This window comes from Homalodisca vitripennis, chromosome 3, assembly GCF_021130785.1.
Source record: "Homalodisca vitripennis isolate AUS2020 chromosome 3, UT_GWSS_2.1, whole genome shotgun sequence".
In the NCBI taxonomy this organism is placed as follows: Eukaryota; Metazoa; Arthropoda; class Insecta; order Hemiptera; family Cicadellidae; genus Homalodisca; species Homalodisca vitripennis.
The window spans coordinates 189,262,524-189,285,510 of record NC_060209.1 but is presented as its reverse complement, the minus strand read 5'-3'; the positions used below and the strand labels follow the sequence as shown (position 1 = coordinate 189,285,510).

General features: G+C 32.4%; 1 long non-coding RNA gene across 1 annotated transcript; it reads right to left on the bottom strand.

Annotated features, from left to right (window-relative positions):
* Nucleotides 1-2,685: 2,685 nt before the first annotated feature.
* On the bottom strand, nt 2,686-15,381 carry LOC124357887. Its single transcript, XR_006922001.1, has 3 exons — nt 15,245-15,381; nt 11,835-11,921; nt 2,686-4,607 (listed from the first exon to the last, which is right to left on the bottom strand). It is a non-coding gene; the product is annotated as an uncharacterized LOC124357887 (long non-coding RNA).
* Nucleotides 15,382-22,987: the final 7,606 nt, after the last annotated feature.

The window sequence follows — 22,987 nt, the reverse complement described above, 5'->3', positions numbered from 1 at the left end:
ATGACAAGTCTTTTGTAGTAACACCATGTCGTCTGTGGAATTCCCTTCCTCGTAGCATAACATCCTTAGAGAGTCGTCCTCGGTTCGTGGCGTCGCTGAGGGAGCACTATTTGGGGCAGATGGTTGGGGCGGGGTCGGCATAGGTCTCTTTCGCTGCGGTTCCACTGGCATGAGTAGTGTGTGTGAGTGAGAGTATTGTGTTTCTAATATTCATTATATACAAGTATATGTTATTATTTTGTGTGAGTATGTGTTTATAAATATGTTTATATACCTTTTTAATCATTATACATTTTTGTTAGTTTATATTCTTCAATAAAGTTGTACTTTTTGTTATTCATATTAAAAATGTTTACAGAAAATATTTAGTTTTATTATTATTTAAAAATAAGAATATTTGTTCTAGCTTCTATATAAGGTTAAATGTAAGAAAGGGCCATGAGGCCCTAATTTCGCCTCAAATAAAGAAATATTTCATTTCAATCAGGTTTGACCTCAGACATCAAGCGTACTATGAATTCACGTTACTTATATAAATCACTTCTATTTTCCAATACTTCTTAAAAATAAGTTTTCTGTTATCTTCCAACATTTTTGAAGAGAATTTAAGTTTACATTATTTGTTACAAGATGGTTGGATAGATATTACTTCAATTTCTCATGGGTCTTTTGAATTGCTATTAATGTAGCTCTCTCTCCTTGGTTTCTTTTCTATTTTGCAACATTTTTTTCAGTTTCATGGATCAGCCTTTTTTGTCTTATTTATTTTTTTGTTTTAAACCACTTCGTGTTGTTTCTTCATCAGATGGTAAGTCTATATTTCTTTCTTCTTCTTCCCAACTTGAATTAATTAGAGAGGCTTTGTTTTGTGTTAATAGCTTGTTTATTGGAACACAAAAAAGTGCACTGACTAACTACACCACCCATTAGACCCAAAACAAAACATGAATTATACATCAATTAATTTCAAACAATGAATTTATGTATTCAGAATTAAACCTGAAGGTAAACAGTTCCAAAATCAAACAAAATAAATGTTTTCCTCTGGCAACTAGAACATGAGAGCTTCGTAGCCTTGATAGTCCTCCTAGAGGAAACTGATTCAACCAGGTTCCTAGGGATGCACCCAGAACGAGGGCAGACATTGGATAATCACATAGATAGCATCTGCTCTAAGGTTTCTTCAGGCATTTGTCTTACGAAACCTTGCCTGATTCTGCTCTGTCAATATAATACGAATGGCCTACTTATCCTTGTGTATCCTCATACGGCTTGAGGCTGTGAGGCAGCAAGAACAGCTGCCTCACAGCCTCAAGCCGAGTTTGTATTAACTCGAAAGGGTATTTTGAAGTCAAAATAAAGCTGTCAGAATCATTTCAAAATTGAACTTGAGATTCTTGTGCAGAGTGGATTTCTGACTTTGCCCTGCCTCTTTAAGGTGGCCTTGTACTGCTGATTTAAGTGTGACGTGGTCCAAGGCAGGAAATTTAACCAATACGGACAACTCCACAGCAACACAACTGCAACATTTACCATCTGAGGATGATGTCAAGCTGATCAATACACTCCCTGAAGAAATAAAACTCAGTTGATGAGTTAATAATGAGCTGCTGGGATGCAATTCAACGCTAACATGATCAATCCTCTGATTCTGATGTAAAGTGTATCAAGAACAGCTGGCACGAGTGAATGGCATGTGAGTGAATGAGACAATTTATGTATGCATGAGTGAGTGAGTAGCAGTTATTTGTAAAATTGTATGAGATGCATTCTGTATTATAAAACTGACGTTAGTATGCAATTGAAAAATTGTTGCCACACTAAAGATTTGATTACTGTTATTATATATAGATTAATATACAATTTATAATTATTTTTCATATTATAAAAATTGTGTACTTTTAATTTCAATATATGTCAGGGAGGGATTCACATTAAATTACAAATTTGTGTTTCAAATTATGAGTTCTATGAGGAATGTTAGTACAGTACTACCTATTATTGTGAGTAATATAAAGTTCATAAACACGAAAGAAGTTGTGCACTTGTACAATATGGTATTTCTGAGATCACTAAAATTGTTTTTTTTCATCGATTTGACCAAGCCAAAGTTTAACACATTGAATACATAGCCAAAGTATAGGCCGGGTTAGCATGCACGCCGTTGTATACGGAGCCCGACCTATACGCGGGCTCCGGTATTTAATTTAATATGTTTAGGTATTCGGGATTAGTTGTTTCAGGCCATTTCCTACGTTATATTGTTTATATTTGTACGTTTTTGTATGACAACTAACAGTTGTGCAACTGTAAAAATAGTATTTTGAACTATATCACAGCTGCTTAGTTACGTAACTGACTGACACGGTGACGCGAGCCTTGATGTTGTCTGGAGTGTGTTTGTAAACGAAGTTCCACTATTATTCAATAAAGTGATGTGGTAAATATTGGTTTAGTGATGGTTTAGTTTATTTCTGATAGTTTTCGTAGTGATACTAGTTTTTATTGTTCATTGTGTAAATTAAATTACCATTTAGACAAAAAAACTGTGCATATGATGCGTGATATCCTGTCAGATTCTGAGGATGATGATCCTATTTCTAATAAAAATAAAAGATGATCTGTGATTCAGTTTGAAATAATCTTGGACCAAAAATAATCTTGGATTGAAAAATAAAACTTTTATACAATGTTACAATTTAAACAACTTTATTTTTTTCCATAATTATGCTTACCTCATAACTTTTTCAGATAATTATTTTATTTTCTAAAAGTGCGTTTCTCCACTTTAATATTTGATATATAATATGTTAGGTTTAAACAATGTCTTCATAATTTTCAAAATTTTTTAAAATCACAAAAGGATTCAATGTGTTATTAAAATACTTCTAGACTCTTTTCTAATAAAATAATTACTTTTAATTATACTTAAATCTATAATATAATTTAGTTATTTCACTCAAAATGACTTGTCAAATATCTTATTCACCTTCAAAATCCAACATGCTCACTTCTTCCTCACCTGAAAATTGTACAATTACTTTACTTGGATAGACTGATGAAGCAAACAGAAAACGACATGAATCAATACTTTCTAAGTGTCCTAAGTCCCACAGTTTTAAGCCAGACTCAATGTCCCAGATATTTACATATATACTACTAACATCCAAGGTAGTTAAGATGACTTTTTCACACAACAATAAAAATCTTGGTTCAACATACCCAAGTATAAACTTATCTGTGTTGGTAGTGAAACTTCTTTCACACACATTCTCTGAGTTAATAATATCCAGTACATGAATCATATCATCAACAATGACAATAACTTTCGTGCTTGTCATCCAAAACCTATTATTTAGATGAGGATTAAGTCGTAAACCAGGGAAATCCAACTTAGCCAAGAATTTGCCTCTGGTATTGTACACAGACACTTGGTACCAATCGCTTATATATAAGATAGAGATCGTATCTCCCTTCATGAAACACCAAGCACTACCACTCTCTATGCGAGCCACTACATTGACAAACTTCATCTCATCCAAACTAAACAAACTTATTTCACATCGTTTATACGGACAGGCCATTGTATTGACCAGAAATCGTCTGGAATCACTTTCAAAAAGCAACAAACCTCCTCCATCAAAATCTTTAGTGATGTCAATGCCAGTTGATGATAACATGTAATCAACAAATGAGTGCTGAAAAATACTTTGTGTTGCTACTTTTTCACCTGAATCACAGTCCCAAATGTGAACATAAGTGTGAATGAAATCTGTGATATTTTCACAGTAACCGATTAAGAAATTATCAACAATAATGAATCGTTGACTGCAAAACATACTCATTTATAAACACATTATCTTTAGGTATGATAGTGTCTTCATTGAATTTGAACCTATACTGAAGCAGGAGCTCATTTTCTGGAGGTTTAAACTCAAAAATCTGTATATAATCTGTAACGTGTGTTAAAAGTTTATTCTTAATAGGCACTATACCAAACTGATCTTTTTCGTCAAGTTTACAATGAAAGTCTGGGATTTCATCTATTTTCCAAACTGATATACCATCATCATAATTGGAATATAGTAACCAATAATTTCCAAAGTTATCAACAAAATAAACTAAATAACTTAACATTGACAGACACATATCAGTCTTTTTCTTTGTAAATCGTCCCTTACTCCAGTTATCCCAAAGCAACTTTTGACGATCATAACTTTTCTTCCAAAAACATACCTCTTCATAGTCTTTGTTACCTCTAGACCCTAAAGTACATCCTGCAGTTTTAAAATACTTTTCAGGATAAACACAGAGTTTTTTCCAAAACTTGTTTGAGTTTAAATTCCTTTCCCAATCCCTAAAGACACTGAAACAACTATGGAGATCGTCACCTCCCAGATAAGTTGCAATGATTTCAATTATTTCTGGAGGTAGATCTTGTATGGACACAGCAACTGTAGACTCCATTTATAAGAGCAGAAATTGGTTCTTGGAATGATCACAAAATGATGTTCAAGATTCCGTTGTTTACAGATGACAATCAGTGCCCTGAAGAAGTAATAGTCCACAAGTGAAGATCTAATGTGGTCACAGTTCGACAGTCCCAACTAAAACATAAATAAATGCTTAGTCTTGATCTAGGATTCCAATGACGATTAGTAACCTGAAGAAGTAATAGCCCACAAGTGAAGATATAATGTGGTCACAGTTCGACAGTCCCAGCTAAAACATACATAAATGCTTAGTCTCGATCTAGGATTCCAATGACAATTAGTAACCTGAAGAAGTGACAGTCCACAAGTGAAGATCTAATGTGGTCACAGTTCCAAAGTCGCAGCTAAAACATACATAAATGCTTAGTCTTGATCCAGGATTCCAATGACGATTAGTAACCTGAAGAAGTGACAGCCCACAAGTGAAGATCTAATGTGGTCACAGTTCCAAAGTCGCAGCTAAAACATACATAAATGCTTAGCCTCGATCCAGGATTCCGATGACAATTAGTGCCTTGAAGAAGTGACAGTCCACAAGTGAAGATCTAATGTGGTCACAGTTCCAAAGTCGCAGCTAAAACATACATAAATGCTTAGTCTTGATCCAGGATTCCAATGACGATTAGTAACCTGAAGAAGTGACAGTCCACAAGTGAAGATCTAATGTGGTCATAGTTTCGACAGTATTCTTCATATAAACTGAAACAAATTGTTAAAGTCAAATTTACCAAACTGTTCATTTTATACTCCTTATGTATATTAACATGTAAAAATCATATTTCACTGTTCCAAATACTAAAAACTATCCCAAGGTTAATATAATTCTGATTTTATACTCCTGATTCGCTTTTAATATTACTATGACTAAGATTATTAATTTTGGCTTTATGAATGATTTTGTTTGAAAACTACTTGAATTATTACACTTGTAGATTTTGTACTATTTACAAGATAGTACAAGTTTCTGTGGCATCAAAGAAAAGGTTTAACAACGTCTTAAATGATGGAATCATTCTTTGATAGTAGAGGGTCATCCTATATCATATCATCCAGGGGGTGTAATCTACCCTCACAAATTTCAATGGGCTGTTGTATTTTTATTCTATTTATGGATATTAGATCATTCTAAAATTTGACATTGATTTGTTGATTAATTCTTAAAATATGAATTTTTAAAGTTTCATAATATATTACTATTTTTGTACCATTCACAAAAGTGTAGACTAACATAATTTTGCGGTTTTCTTTCTCGAATGTTTATTATTTATTCAATTACTTGTAAATTTGGCTATTTTGTCAAGGATTTCACACATATTCTATTATTATATAGAACATGTCTGCGGTGCATGAACTCTCAGTATGAGACCACGATTTTGCCAGAACACAGATCGGTTTGGTACAACTGTGTTAGGCCTTTTAAAAATAAACAAGTCTAAGAATCTCATGATACTTCAAAGGAATTTGTAGACTCAGGGAACTGAATACATTTTTAACTACAAGTCATATCCTCTTACCTTCTGCTTTTAAATAATAGAAATGGTAGCTTATAAAATTATCTTCCCGAATATATTAAATTAATGATAACATGTAACGATTTATATTCATAGATAGTCTATGTACAACTACACAAAGTATGACGTATGGATAAAATACAAATTTGCAATTGCCACTGAACAGCTAACGTCTGCGTATAGAAGCAGCAGACACGCTGGCATTGACAAATACAGGGTGATTCATGAAAGTTCTCCCCCCACTTCTACAGCACATTGTACTAGTAAAAATAATGAAAAAATTATATATAAAACATAGGTCCGAAAACGCTTCGTTAGCGAGTTACAGCTAGCGAAAGATTTCGCCTGAATTCCTGGGTAAAGAGTAAAATAAAGCCATACTGAACTTTTGGAAAGGTTAATTAAGTAAGAAATATCGTGGATTCTTATGTATTTTTTCCTGATAAAGCTAATAAAATAGGTTTCAGAACTGTACCTGTAGTAGTTTTTGAGGGATTCAGGGTTAAATGCAAAAAATTGGGGCACGAAACAATGTTTTTTTAAGTTTGATGTACAATAAATTTGTTAAATTGGTAATAAATACATAAAATTCAACAAACATTAATTGTAGAGAATTTAATTCTAAAAAAATTTATATAATCAAAGTCTAAAATAAAACCGAAATAATAAGTACAAAAAAAATCGATTTTATTCAGTATAATACATTACTAGCTGTAAAGAAATACCGTATGGTATTTAGTTAAAAATAAAACAAAAACAAAATGTTTGTTCCTTAATGATGAGATAAATTGAGAAAACAAGATTAACTGTTAAATAAATTTGTTTGTAAATAAAAATATCATGTTTTATTAACGTTGTATTTTTTTTTTAAATAAAAATTTACATCAAATGTTCAAAAATAAATGAAGCAAACGTTTTCCCATTATTGTTTATTAATCATCGAAAATGCAGTTTTTTGTTTTATTAATTTCTAAGTTGGTAACGCACGAATAACAGCTGATCAACAATGGTATTCTGTACTGTTACGTTTAGAACTGTGTATTAGTGGTGTTTTTGCAAGCTACAGCAGGAGATCGGGTTCTGTGAATCGTGTTATTAAAATGCAATTTTTCTGTGAGTTATAATTCGATTGTATTCAGCGAAAAAAAAAATGCCTTACTTATTTACATCAGAGGAATACGCTGATATGGTTTCTATTTTGGGTTACTGTAATGGTAATGCTAGAGCTGCTGTAGAAGAATATGAACTACGTTACCCTAATAGGAGGATTCCAGATACCAAAACAATTTCAGGAACTTTTCGTACTCTTCGGGAAACAGGATCCACTACCAAGTACTAGAACCAATTATGAACGAGCTGTCCAACTTGATGATGATAATTGTTATTAATGCTGTTCATCGCAGTCCAGGTGTAAGTACACGACGTATTTCTAGGCGGATAGGAGTTTCGTAGTCAACGGTGTGGAGGTCACTTAATCGAAACAAATTTTATCCGTTTCATAAACAAAAGGTTCAACATCTTACAGCTAGGGGGATGGTCCGCTTCGCTTGGAGTTTTGCAACTTTTTGAATATTAATAATCAACTCTACAAGCGTATTTTGTTTAAGGATGAGGCACAATTCACTCGGGATGGTGTCAATAACTTGCACAATGAACACTCATGGGCAGAAGAAAATCCACATAAGGTAGTGGAACAGAACTTTCAACACTGATTTAGCGTCAATGTCTGGTGTGGCCTTTTGCACAATCGCCTGATTGGACCTTTCATATGGACGCCTAAATGCTGAGTTCTATTTGCATTTCCTTCAAGAAGAGTTGCCGCAGCTGTTAGAGAATGTTCCTTTACATCTCAGACAAAATTTGTACTTCCAGCATGACGGAGCACCTCCCTACTTTTCACGTGCCGTTTCTGCTTAATTAAATCATCAATTTCCTGGACACTGCATTGGTCGTGGGGGAGGACCTCACCCTTGGCCACCAAGATCACCAGATCTATCTCCATTGGATTATTGCATCTGGGGATGGATGAAAGACATTGTATTACAAGACAAAAGTGAATTCTCGTGATGAATTAATTGCCCGTATTATGGATTCGGCTGTGCAGATACGGGGAAGTCCTGAAAAAATTAAGAAACGCAACAAAAGCAATACACAAACGTGCTGCAAAATGTATTGATAATGATGGCCTCATTTTCGAACTATCTATTATAAAAAGATGCGTGCGGTTGGGCCCAAAACCTGATTAATTTTGCTTAAAACTAGTAATGTATTATACTGAATAAAATCGATTTTTTGGTACTTATTTCTGTTTTATTTTAGACTTTGATTATATCAATTTTCTCAGAATTAAATTCTCTACAATTAATGTTTGTTGATTTTATGTATTTATTACCAATTTAACAAAGTTATTGTACATCAAACTTAAAAAAACATTGTTTCGTGCCCCAATTTTTTGCATTTTAACCCTGAATCCCTCAAAAACTACTACAGGTACAGTTCTGAAACCTATTTTATTAGCTTTCAGGTAAAAATACATAAGAATCCACGATATTTCTTACTTAATTAACCTTTCCAAAAGTTCAGTATGGCTTTATTTTACTCTTTACCCAGGAATTCAGGCGAAATCTTTCGCTAGCTGTAACTCGCTAACGAAGCGTTTTTGGACCTATGTTTATATAACATTTTTTCATTATTTTTACTAGTACAATGTGCTGTAGAAGTGGGGGGAGACACTTCATGAATCACTCTGTATAGAAATAGAACATATGAACTGCAATTAAAGTGTAATTTATAGATCACGTTGTTTTGTTACTGTATGTTTCTAAATAGTTTTTATAAACAAATAACTACAACAGGATTAATAAAAACACTACTTTTTCCAATTGTTTATTTTTTGGACAAGGCCTTTCGAAACCAAAGGTTTCATCTTCAGGCAACTCCACAAATAAAATATATTTGTGAAGATGAAACCTTTGGTTTCGAAAGGCCTCATCCAAAAAATAAAACAATTTGGAAAAATTAGTGTTTTTATTAACATTTAGTAATATTTAAAGAATTTTCCAATTGCTTCAAGAGTCTACAATCTACAAAAGGATGGTTAAGCAATCAATAATTTGCGTACTGTTGATCAGCCGTCGTCCGTGAATAGATTTATTTGGATTCAAGATCGGATTTTATCTCTTAAATGATCATAAAGATTAGATTTTGATAAAATTTTGGAAAAACTTTATAATTTGTCCATTTTTACAAGTTTATATACAATATTGTATTGTATTAATTAATACTGAAAAGATATCTTCCTTATTAATGTTATTTAATTTTAGTAAAATTATTACATTTTTGTAATATTAAATTTAAATATCAATATCTTGATTTTATTGATTATTTACTTACTTAAAATGTGTGGATGATGTTTGAACACTTGGTGGGTGAAACTATGAACATTTTTGATAAAATATAAAAATGTATTATTTTTAAAATACTACACTCTTAATTGATAAGCAATTGAAAATGATAGTACAACATAGGCGTAATTTATAGTGTACACTTTATACTAAAAATGGTGTCGGAAAGATGAAAAGAGCTAATAATAAATCGAACAATGTAATCCTCTGTACCTATCTACTATTTGTATTACGGAACTTAAATTAGTTTAATACTGTAACATATTATAAAGTAAACTTTTTTACTAACATTTGAGATGATGAAAGTTGTTGGAAAACAAAATAAACTAAAGATAATGATGAAAAATACTGACTGGAGCTAATATAGTAATCCTGTGTTAGTAACTACTAAATCAATTGTTATTACATAATATAGCTAGGTAGGTAGAACTGTACAAATAAAGAGAAACATCCCTCAATGGAGCACCTAAATTCAAGCTCAGATCACTACGCAATTAAAAAGGTTAAATTAAACTTTTTCCTTGATAGCGACAAATGAAAAAACATCCCTCAAGATAGTACTGCCCAGTACAATATAAAATTCCATAAGGCTGATCACTAATGCTTGAGAACAAAAATATTACAATCTCAGCTAACCTAACGATATCATTCAACCCAATGATGGCTGTGGTAATTTGGAATCATCCTGATATTGTATTAATAAAGCAAATTTAAAAAATTGGGTTGGTATTATTTAAAATGTGTTTAAAAAAATGTTTAATCAGTTATCGTTTACTTTCTTTAATTTATGAAGTTTCACTTCAAGGCTATTGATATGGTATTTTTACAGTGGCTTAAGGATAAACAAAGAGGAATTAATGGACCAGTTTTTCTTACCGAGACTTAAAAAACTAGATTATTAGAACGAACTAAAGTCTGTTTGACTTAGTGTGAAATTGAATGTCATTGGGACAATTGGTTGGGCAATTTTCTACCTCCCCAAAGGAAGCAATGTCGGCGAGAAGTAGGCCACTCTGTCCCAATCTAATTCTTGTTATTACGCTACATGTATAAGTTGTTTAAGATTAGGTTATTATAAATATGTTACTAATAGTATCAAAGATAAACTTTACGAGCTCTCATGTAATTTGGGTACTATCTCGAGGGATCCTTTTCTTTTTTCGCCAGAAGTGACATGTGGTGCCGTGCCAGCAAAGCTCGCACTGATGGCCAGGGCCATTTCCGATCCGTGCTTCCCTGAACTAATGTCCAAGATCGTAAGACTTTTCTTTCGGTGCCACTCCGCACATCTCGTGAAAAATTGAAAACACCTCTTCAGATAATACCTAAATTCAAGCTAAGTTCACATGAATGATCGTAAATGTCGACTTTAACTTTTTATATTTATAATACATACATATGCATAGTCTATTAACAGATAGTAAATAGGAACATAGTGGCCTCTTTCCCGCTGACATTGCTACCTTTCAGAAGGAGAAATCAACAACCAATCGTCATAATAACATGTAATTTCACTGTAAGTTTAACAAAATATGCTCTTACAAATAATGTAGTTTATTTTAGGTCTCCAATAAGAAAAAGTTTTCCAAAAATAGTAGTCTCCAGATAATACCAAAGTCTTATGGCTGCTACTATAGAATTACACAACCTATTAAAATTCCTATTACGAAATATAAGAAAACAACACAATATTAATTATAATTAGTATACTGTCCATTTGGACATAATAATAGTAGTGTACTTTAAAATGAACTGTCTACATTGAACATGTAGAAAAAATCACTCACACCACAAAAGAGAAAGTACAACATCTCTTTGTTAGCCAACATACAATTAGTCTAGATAGTTTTTTATTCATCATTAAATTATTTAATTATTCACATATAAGAACAAATGAACTATATTGTAAATTGAAATATCTATAACACAGTTCAGTTCGACGTTTTGGTCTCGTTGTTAAGATAATCACAAAGATCAACGATTCATTTTTGCGGTGGCCCCTTATTATAATACAGCCTCCCAGTTTTAGGATTAAGAAATTACTGTTAGAAATGTTGGGTACAGTACGATAAGTGGATTCGGTTTTTACATTGATTAGTATAATCAGCGATACGTGATATTCATATATCGAATATGAGTCAACCTTATCATCACATTATATAGTCATAATAAACAATCATATTTAAAATCAAAATATTTAATATAATACACATAGTGACAATCTCATAAATAATAAAGGAGCTCTAACAATCAAACAATTAGAACTGGAAATACGAAAAAACTCAATAACGAAAATTTATACCAGAAACTACAAAATATGCGTAACTATTTGTTTTCTCCTGACTAGCAATTATTAACCGCTTTCAAGAAGTAGTTGAAAACATCCACTCTAGAAAACCGTACTTCCCTTCTGTATAAATACTCACATAGATTATCTGCAAGCAGCTCAGCTGATATGCCACTTTTTAAATTTCGTTTCATGATCCTCTACAAGCTTTTGACTGCATTATTGTCTATAAAAGAAAATAGGTTTATTATATGAAAGTGTTTTAAGTTGATACAACTTAATTATTGTTAAAAAATCAGTATCGGTTCATTATATCGAAAGTTATAATTAACCGTTTCAGTGCCGCAGCATCCCTAATTTTGAAGGTACAAAAAATGCATAAAGTGCCGGCATCTCTAATTTTGACGTTTTGTATTTTGATATTTTATAACGTGTAAGGTAATCTAGCCCAAATAACCAGATAGCTATATTCAATAGGTTCCAAACTATCGATAAATATGAGTTTTATGTTGTTTCCCCACTCTTTGATCTGTGAAACATATGTTGTTTGGGTACTTATCAGGAGGCCATTATTTTTGGACGAGTTTTTCCTTATCGGGGACAAAATTAATTACATTATTAAAAAGACAGACTTTTTAACCTATTTGTAACTTGTAACTTATTACGACAATCAATGAAAACGAAAACTAAAAGAACAACATTTTATAATTCTAAAGTGACAAGTGATTCATGCGTCTAGTACTTAAAAAGTCGCTCGTCTAGCAGGCGATTTGGCGATACGAAGTATGGCTCATCAATTATTATGGTGAAAGGAAAATATTAAGAACGTATAATAAAGTTTATATTGATGCCCGATAAGGAAAACTTGTCCAAAAATAGGGGGCTGCAATAATACCGAATGAGAACTTTTTTAGGGGGTGTAAATGACAAATAACATGGTTTTAGGGGGTATATTTATAAATAGTTAATATTTTAATGTTCTGTTTGCTGTGTGTCTCGATATCTGTGTACTTAAATGTTATCAGCAGCCGGGTCTGATAGCTTATCTGTTAACTGAGCACTTTGGGGCTGTGGTCCAGTGCTTCACAAGATATTGTGTACTGTAATTTGGATCGAGTGAGTGATTGTCAATCGTGGATCAACCATCCACTAGTCCGACGAATTAGTGAATTGTGTGTGTCGGAGTGTTTTGTCGGGTATGTTAGGAGTTTATGTTTAGACCGAAACGAGATTATTTCCTTTTAATGGTAAGTGGCTCTATTACTGTCCATTTATATATTAATATTGGGTTTTTACATGATTTATTAGGTATTTTACACATTAAATTTCTTTGCATTATTTTTCAATTTTTATTTCTGATCAGCCTTCATATTTTACTGATAGGTACTATCTCAAGGGATGTTTTTCTTTCGTTGACATCAGCACGGCACAGCACCTTCGGAGCCCAAGCTGATGGCCGGAGGTACTCGTCTCAACATAACAACTAATTAGCTGAAAAATTTCCTAGCTCAAAATTAAGAAAAACATCATTCAGTCATGTAAAACTTCTGCTCATTTCAGTATTATTTTTTATTTACTTTTCCAAAGATGACAGCACATCCGATGACGTCATAACGAGGTTGAATCACAAAAGGTTACGTGACACCCGACGCAGATGTACAACATGGAAATATTGCTCCACACATGAAGAGTAGTTCCATTTTTTATGTTCTATAACTTCATTATTTCTCATTTCAACCTCGTGAAACCTTATATGGTTTTGTTTCATAGGATGATTCCAATAAGTTAATACTCGAATTTTGCCGATCTGGCCATTAATTTCACAATTACCGTAACAATGTCTCATATTCTTAATTTAATTATAAAAAAAACAAAATTATGAAAATATGTTGGATAGTTATTTTACAACAGCTATTATCCCTAAAGCTTATAAATACGAAAAAACAGCTCGGCACTTTATGCATATGACTTAGGAAAATTCCAGCGGCAAATGATTAAGTAATATCATTTGTCAATATCAATATAAAAAACTGGGTCTGCTATCATACTCTACACAAAATGTCTTTTGATCCTTTTAGGTAATGAGCTATCAAGTAACATTATCTGAAATTGAAGTTCATATAACAACTTAATTGTAGAACATTTAAAAAGATAGGGGACACTTTAGTAAGCAGCCTACACTCGTTATTCGATTGCTATTATCGAACAATTCAATATATTATCCAACTTCAATGTATGTAAAAATCGTACACTATAAGAGTTATGATAAATTACTGTACCAAGAAGAATCTTGTACATTACAATTTTAAATAGCCTACATAAATTTTTACAATAATATTACAAAACAACAAAACCAACTTACTATGTACACTTAGATATCAAAGAAACCTTACAATATTTATAACTTGCCCGACTTGATATCAGTAATTAACCGCCTTTGTGAAGTGGAGGAAAGAATTCTACTCATGTGTTAGCAACCCACACGTTGAAGCCACTTACACTTGTGAGATATTCTTGTAACACATTTTCCTCATATTTATCCCCATTTTCAGCCTCGAAATATTAGTTACTTCTTGTTGTTTATTGTTTACAATAAAATTACGGGTAAGGTACGATAAGCGGACCAGGTTTTTTATATCGAAGAATGTAATCATCGATACCTAATATTCACAACTCAAATCCTAGACTATCAATTGATATCAGTCTCTATAGTCTTCAATAACAATTGTATGTTTTAAATTAAAATATAAATTTAATATTTACAGTGATCAAACAAATTATTATACCTAACTAAAATTAGGAAAACTGAAGACGACCATAACTTACTTGCTCTTCTCACAGTTACAGTTGTTTCTTTCCCACAAATTTCACATTTAATGGGTTTTTCTGTACAAGTCTAACATGTTGAAGCCACGAAAAACATGTCTTATCATCTTTCAAAGCAATGCCCTGTAGTTTTTTTTAATTGACTGCCATTTTTAATAATCAAATGTTACTTATATAAAATTGAAATGTTACCCTACGTGTATTATTTGAAAGTGTTTACAGCTAGGCCTATAGATTATTTCAGTTAATTGTTCAATCAGTATCGATTGATTATATCGATGGTTATGATTAAGTAATATCGTTTGCCAATTTCGATATAAAAAACCGGGTCCGCTTATCGTACCCTATCCAAAATAATTACTACCACTAATAAGGTGAAATCATATGCTAAGTTAAATAAATTGTAATACTGAATTATCCTTCGGATAAAATCGGTCGAACCATTCGATAATAGCGATTGAAGGAGTGTAGGCCGCTTATTATTTATACTTAGGATTATAATATCACTAATCTCAGCACTACACATAAATATCTGCTATCATCTAGATAAAAAATGAAGCCGACCTCATAATGATCCTCTCAGCCTAAAATCAAACATATACCTAACTAGTTTTATTCAGGACAAGTTATATAAAGGCAGCAAAGAATATAACAAAGTAATTCATTTCAACTCTGACAATTTCACTGATACCAGCGCATCTAACATGTCACAATAACACTTACCTTACAACTTAACCTCAAATCCATGCGTCAACATAATACTCAATTAGTGCGTATTCACCTTTAACTTTGGTAACAATACGTTATAATAATCGATAGTACGTATTCCGTTCTACCAGTCCAGTATAATTACCTTAACGTTTCTCACTACGAAGATTGGCAATAATTATAATTTGTATCCTGTCAATTTACAAAAGTATTATTCCCTCCCTCAATCTCATCCTCACCTCAACCCATTTCACTTCATTGCCTCATTATCAAAACGTCACAACCTCGGTTGGTCGGGTTGGTCCTCGGTCGCCTTTGGCGGTCTTGAATCTTGACGGTCATACCACACCCTTTCATCCATCAAGTAAATTATCCCTCGTAGACATGAAGGTTTCATTTCAATTGTTTTCTTTCATACAGTATAATATAAAAAGAATATCTAATGTTTACAGATAATCCAATAATAACAGCAACTCTTTATCATGTGATTATGATATTCATTTATTGTTTCAAAATATGATTTATATTACTCAATTATAATTACAAAACTACGTTTTCAAATGCCGACGCGAAACTTGCCATAGATGCCATCGAAAGAATAGGTAGTTTCTTACTGAACCCTTATCTAGTTTCTGTACAAATCTATATTAGTTTTTATAATATGAAGATAAATACTACAAATACAAAATAGTAGAGTTCTGTAGAGTCTACTAAAATAGTTTGTTGTTTTAAGTATTTGTTTGCTTATCTTTGTTTGCTGGGCAACTGGTCCTTCAAACTGGGCTTCAAACATTGAGCAATTGCGCTATAACAATTAAAAAAGTCTGAGCGCATACTTCTTAACATATCAAGTGAACCAGATATTTAATAATTTTTTAAGGAATACATTTTTAACCCCAGAGTAGACGGGATGGGTCTGTGAGACCCAGGCGGTTTTGTTTTGTTCAGAGCTTCAAGGTCAAAGTGACTCACGGTGGCGAGATTCCGTGTAGCTTTCCAAAACACTCCACAGAGTGCTATGCCGTAATTGTTTTTGTTTCCCACGTCTCAGTCTTTGCGTAGTAAGTGATTAGTTACGTTTTGGGGCTGGTAGGCCCAGCCCGTCCGTTGGCATCACGTTTTTACATATATTTCGAATTGTTCTTATTTTATTTCATCGGCAATTTTACATAGGAAAAGTGTTTATATACGATTTTTTTATTGTAATTAAGTTTTAGACCATTTAAATAAATATGGCTCATAGACATAATGACAGAAGCAGTGAAATTGACAGACTATTGTTACGAGACAGTGAGAGTGAATCTGATGACGCTGATCCAAACTTTGAAATATACAGTGACCATAATACAGAAAGTGAGTTCGATTTGGATGAAGTTTGTGAAGCAGGACAACATGAAGAGGAAGTGACAACGAAGCTGGACAGCAAAGAGAAGACAATACTGACGATCAGGTATGTGAAGAAAGTAGAGATATCAATATAAATTTACCAGGTCCTTCTACAGCGCGTAATTCTGATCCAGTACGACGACGAAGGGAACCCAAATTTATGGGGAAAGATAAAAAATATAATGGCTAAAAAATCCACCCAATCAAAATGTGAGAACAAGAGCACACAATATTGTTACTCTTCATTTACCGGGAAGCATACGAGAGGCAATGACAGTACAAAATCCCATCGAAGCATGGTCTTTGTTTTTTCAACGAACCACTAATTGATTTGGTTGTAGGGTCAACAAATATATTTATAAATACTGTAAAAGAAAATTATGTTCATGATCCAAATGTAGCAAGACTTACTACAACTGAAGAAATAAAAGCTTACTTTGGGATTTTGTACATTAGTGGGGTTTTACATGGAAGTAAAATGAGCATTGAAGAGTTTTGGAGTACTGATGGAACCGGAGTGGAAATATTCAGGGCGGGAATGTCCTTGAGACGATTTAGGTTCCTGACGATGTATTCGCTTTGACAATATTGAAACAAGGGGGTTCAGAAAAAGCCAAGACAATTTAGCTCAACTCAGAGAATTGTGTGATATGTTCGTTTTGAACTGCAGAAAATATTATTCAATTTCGGAATGTGGAACACTAGACGAGTCTCTTGTTCCTTTCAGGGGAGGCTGTAAATTTAGGATGTATATTCCAAGTAAGCCAAAAAAATATGGTGTAAAGGTATTTACGCTGGCATGCTCGAAAACTTACTACGTAAAAAATCTGGAGGTGTATTGTGCAAAACAACCGGATGGCCTAGGGGCATAGGTGCAGTAAGTAACAAAATCAAGGATGTTGTTGATAGGATGGTTGGACCTATCGAGGGAAGTAATCGGAACGTTACCGTAGACAACTGGTTCACCTCGTATGAGTCTGCCAATGAGCTTCTGAAAAACCAAAAACTAACAATTGTTGGGACTTTAAAAAAAACAAACCCCTGATACCCCCATACTTTGTGGAAAAAAGGGGAAGAGAACAATACTCCAGCATTTTCGGATTTCAAGACCATATGACCTTGGTCTCTTACGTACCAAAACGTAACAAATGTGTCATGATGTTGTCAACGATGCACCACAGCAATGAAATAGATCCAACTACTGGTGACCAGAAAAAACCTTCGATAATAACATACTACAATTCCACCAAAAGTGGTGTAGATGTTGTAGATGCTATGTGTGCTGAGTATACAGTTCCAAGAGGTATACGACGTTGGCCACTATGTTTATTTTATTTCTTTATGAACATAGCAGCATTGAACGCCTATGTGGTCCTAAAATGGGATCAAAACAACATTGTGAGACGTAACTTTATCAAGGACTTAGGACGGTCACTCTTACAACCTTACATTTCACTTCGGGCACAACAAGGCAACTTACCTAGGGACATTCGAGCCTTAGCTGCAAAATTTTCGCGAACTCCTATTCCTGCAAAAGAAAACCCTGAACCAGGAAAACGAGGCAGGTGCTCTCTGTGCAAAGACAGCAAAACCAAGTATTTTTGTAAGCAGTGTAAAGCGTGGCTGTGCTTGTCTCACGCGGAACTGCTGTGCCGGGATTGCGTTGGGTAGATCTAAGATAAGGACACAACCAATACCTACAGCTTGTATCTATGAGTGTGAACGTAATTTAGTATTTTCCCCCCTTTTTAAGTTAGTTATACTGATAAAATGATAAGTTTTATTGTGTAAATATCTATTTGTAGAGTAAGAACAGTACTTGTCTTCATTTTGCTTTTCTGTATACGGAAGTGTACATTTGCAAAAATAGAATTTTTACGCCTATATAATAAGAAATCGGTTTTATTTCAGAAAGATTTTACATTTTTATTTTATTATTTAGGCCTTTCTTATTTCAAAAATATGTATAGTTTAATTTTATATACACATCATGGTAAGGATAACGTGTTTTTGAAAACATTTAATATTTTAAGTCAATTCGTAAGATCTAATTAGCTATTTTTTAATAAAAGCTCTTCATTTAATTACGACATTAAAACTAACCAATACTAATACAGTCATGCCTGTATTTTAATGTAAAAATACATCTGTATTAATAAACTGGTTTAAACATATTTTTTTTCATTGTTTTTATTTGGGTCTGTCAGACCCAGCCCGTCCTGAAACGTAACTTTTTTTGCCCGTCTACGCTAGCGTTAAGAGAAATTGTAGTTGTACCGGTACATTTACAAGTATCTTTACTTCTTGCTGATCCTAAATTATTTTGTAAATACAAGTAGTACATAACCTGGACACACTCTAGGGAGAAAATAAAAATATAAAATCGTTAAAGATTTGTTGAGGTAATACACACACACACATGTACAGTATATAGTCTCATTTACTTATGCTGTATGTGTTAAGGAAATAAATCACAAAACACTACTAGTTGGTAAAGCTTAAGGTTTCTTTAACAAAAAGTTCACTTCTAAGTAGAGGTAGGAAATCGGTAACCTATTACCAAAATAACGTGGTTAGTTGATATTACGTCCAATAACCTGTACCGTGGTAACATGTTTCCAATCGACCACGCTCGGTATTAGGATCATACTGTTACTGAACTGATTTTTTGAAGTTGTTAAAAAAACCTGGGTCAGACTAAATCTGCATGTGTGAGCTATTTAAGTCATTACAATTTAATATTTAGTCTGTTAGACTACTTTGAAATAACTAATTATAAATTGGTTATTTAAATTTCACTGTACTAACTCATAATGTAATTTAGATTAATAGACTACTTATAATGAATGATTACTGAGAACGAACAATTGAATTGAAGTTAGGTTTGTTTTCATTGGTTAAGAAAAATCTGTTTCTGATTTAATAAATAAATATATATATAATTGATTTATTATTATCTATTTCTATCTGATATTTTATTCCCTGTCCTTCCCACACCTTCCAGATAACTCCACTGTTACTGGTTTGTGAGTAACCTAATACAAGGTCGTAGCCAGCAAGGAGGGTCCGGACCCCACAAAATTTTCAAATCACAAGATATTTCATCCAGACTAGCTGAATGATTAGATTTTATTGAATTTTGTATTTCCTCTAGTATCGTGGAAAGAAGTATTGTTGCCAGTAATGGAATAGTATTCATTTGTCTGCGTTTGACAAAGATATTGTCTATTATGTTAGAGAAGTATTCGTTATGGTTATAGCAAGTAATTCTATTTCGTCTTCATTGTCATCAGTCCCCTCTGCTTGGGGTTTTAGATCTACATTATGGGGGGCATGCTGTTTTTACGGGAATCCGATAGTGGCAGAGTCTAATACGTCCGAATTCAAATTTGAGACAGTAATAGCACACATTCAAATCCTGTGTGTGACTGTAGCACTTTTTATCAGCACCTTGTACTGTTATGATTCTTATACTACAAATTAACATCTACACTGCGGGTATACTAATCGTTCTCTCCAGGCTTCTGCAGTCAATGTTTAAAAATTCACTGGATTTCCAAGTCTCTATAGATACAGCCTAACTCCCTCTAGTGTTGATGTTAAGAGGGTGAAGTGAAAGACAATAATAACAATCATGATGTTTATTTTTCAGTACATACTAAGAATTCATAATTTTACAAAATAAGTAGTTTTAAATTCACTGAATTCACTTTTATTAGGCTACAGAATAACACTAATAAATAATAATGGTTATACATTTTTTAAGATTCGTCATTTATTTTTAGACATTTATATAAATGCAATTGACTAGTCTAAATCCTTAATATATCATAGTATTTATATGGTGTCATGTCTCAAAAATACAACAGAAAAGGACATTGCCTTTTATTGCTAATATAAATAAATATAACAATATAATTAAAATAATATTGCTAAACATTCAAAACAATAAAAAATTGAACTTAATAACAATGCACAATATTGAATACACTATATATAATAACAATAATTAAAAAACTAAATATAAACAGTGAATATATATAAAACAATAATATAATATATAATAATGCTATAATATAAGCTAAAAATATTAACAGTGGTCTAAATTCGTACAACACTAAGTTAGTGTCTCAAGACAATTACTCATCAAGTGAATAATTTTTTTTATAGTTTTAACCAAATAATAAAGAAATTTTTAAATTTAACAAAATTAACTGACCATTCAAAATTTCGTAATTTATTGAACAAATTAATTTCCAGATAAATGAATGTTACTAGTTTTTTCTGATCTAAAATTTACAATTATCCAATTTACTTTTTTCCAGTATTATTGTTATGAATATTGTGTCAAGAATTATACTTTTCAATTTTTTTTTAAATTTCAGCATGGTCTTAAGTTGACGTTCTTTGAATAGGGATAGAAGATACAAGCTCTACTATCAGCTCACCTTTGATAACTCTTACTCTTAATGCTTTTTTTGCATTACTACTAATTATATTAATAAATGTGGGTAGAAAAAACCAAAACAGGCTGTCGTTAGCATATCCTTGCTGACACATCATTTCAATTCTATTAATAAATATTACCAATTTATTACAGATTACCTAAACATGTACATTCCAGCGTAACTTATTATCAAGTGTATACCTTAAGGTATTGAAGGAGGCAAAAAGAAATAATTTTTGGAAGATATAATAAAAATTTAAAATTTAGGAATATAACAAGATAAAAATAATAAATTGAATATATTGTTAAGAAAACGTATGGTAAGTGAAAATACACAGAGTATAGATTAGAATTCAGATATTTTAAAATTCACATAAAGAGGATGCTGAGAATATTTTTAATATAACTAAGCGATGTAACAATCTCTGTTATTATCCTCTGTCCGACAACTGTGGCTCATAAAGGATAACAAACCCTCGCTAACCCCCACGCTCTCACTTTAAAATATTATGTTTATGTCGCATTTAGAATAATCTTATTTATTTTTCATGGAGATAACAATTTATTTAGTTAATTATAATTAACATAATTTCCGTACTCCATGGTACCTGTTGGTAGCTCAAGGAAGGGATGCAATTTTTATAATACTATATCTGACCCTTTTGTTACTCAAGGGTCTGCCCATCACTTTTTTTTAAATCTCATTTAAGCCTCAGCGTCTTGGCTATGCTGGCTTCGTTGTGCACTGGTTTTTATTGTCAAAGTACATGATTGGACCTCCCCGGGATTTGAACCTGTGATCTCTCGGTTAGAGAGCCGAGACCATAACCATTAGTCTACGGAGGAGCCAATCACTTGTTTGTACCTAGAGATGTTGAAAGCTGTTTTTGGACAGGTAAAAGGGGAAAAATAGAGAAATCTGCAAGAAATACAAATTCTCTTTCACCAAGAGGTTTGTCTTTACAAATACTGCAATATAATTAAAATCAGATTGTATTGGAAATTAGACAATCTTTATCCAGCTACAAACAAGGGGGTGGTTATGTTCTTTATAGCACAAAGAAATGATGTGCTCAAACCTCTTCTTAATATGCACTGTTTGCAACATATTGTTGTTTATAAGAGTGTCAAGTGCCAGCCGCACCGAATGTGTTAATAAATTATTTTCAAACTCTTGTGAACAATAATAACAAATGATTCTAGTGCAAGAAATTGTGCACCTTTACTTAGTATGTAGCTACATCAAAACTTAAAATTAAAACCAAGTTTTACAAAATTTCATTTCAATACACTTAACATGTAAAAAGAATGTTGGAAAATAAAGTACAATGTGAATTAAAGTATTACAGATAATTTTGAATTGGTTTAATTGTATGTAATTAAAATAACAGCTGATGCACTATGGCAAAGACAACTTTGAATAATCAAGCAACTTTTGGGATCAGGTAACTTTTCCCCGAGATAAAAAATATAGTTTTGTGATATGAGAAAATTATAAGCGAGTTTCTTTACCAGTACACCACTAGTTGCAATAAATATTTTTATGCATCATTGTTTTCATAACTAAGAGTCGTTCGGCTTGGAGTTAATTTTTTCCCATTTTGATACTTCATAGCACATGATATGATAATTGTCATGCTGCAGAAACAATATAACTCAACTAGACAATAAAATTACAATATATAAAGTTGTACTTTTCCTAATAATTTTGCAACGAATTCAAATATCAAAACATGATTTTTACCATTGAACTCAGGATAAAGAAAGAATATTAAATTATACATCACATAATCCCATTCGTGTATGAAATATTAAACTTACATTAAAGGCAGCAGATCAAAGATGGCCACCAGAACTAAAACTGGTTAAACAAAAGTAGCTTTTTACAGACAAATAATAAAGCATTAACAGATAATTCGGTCACG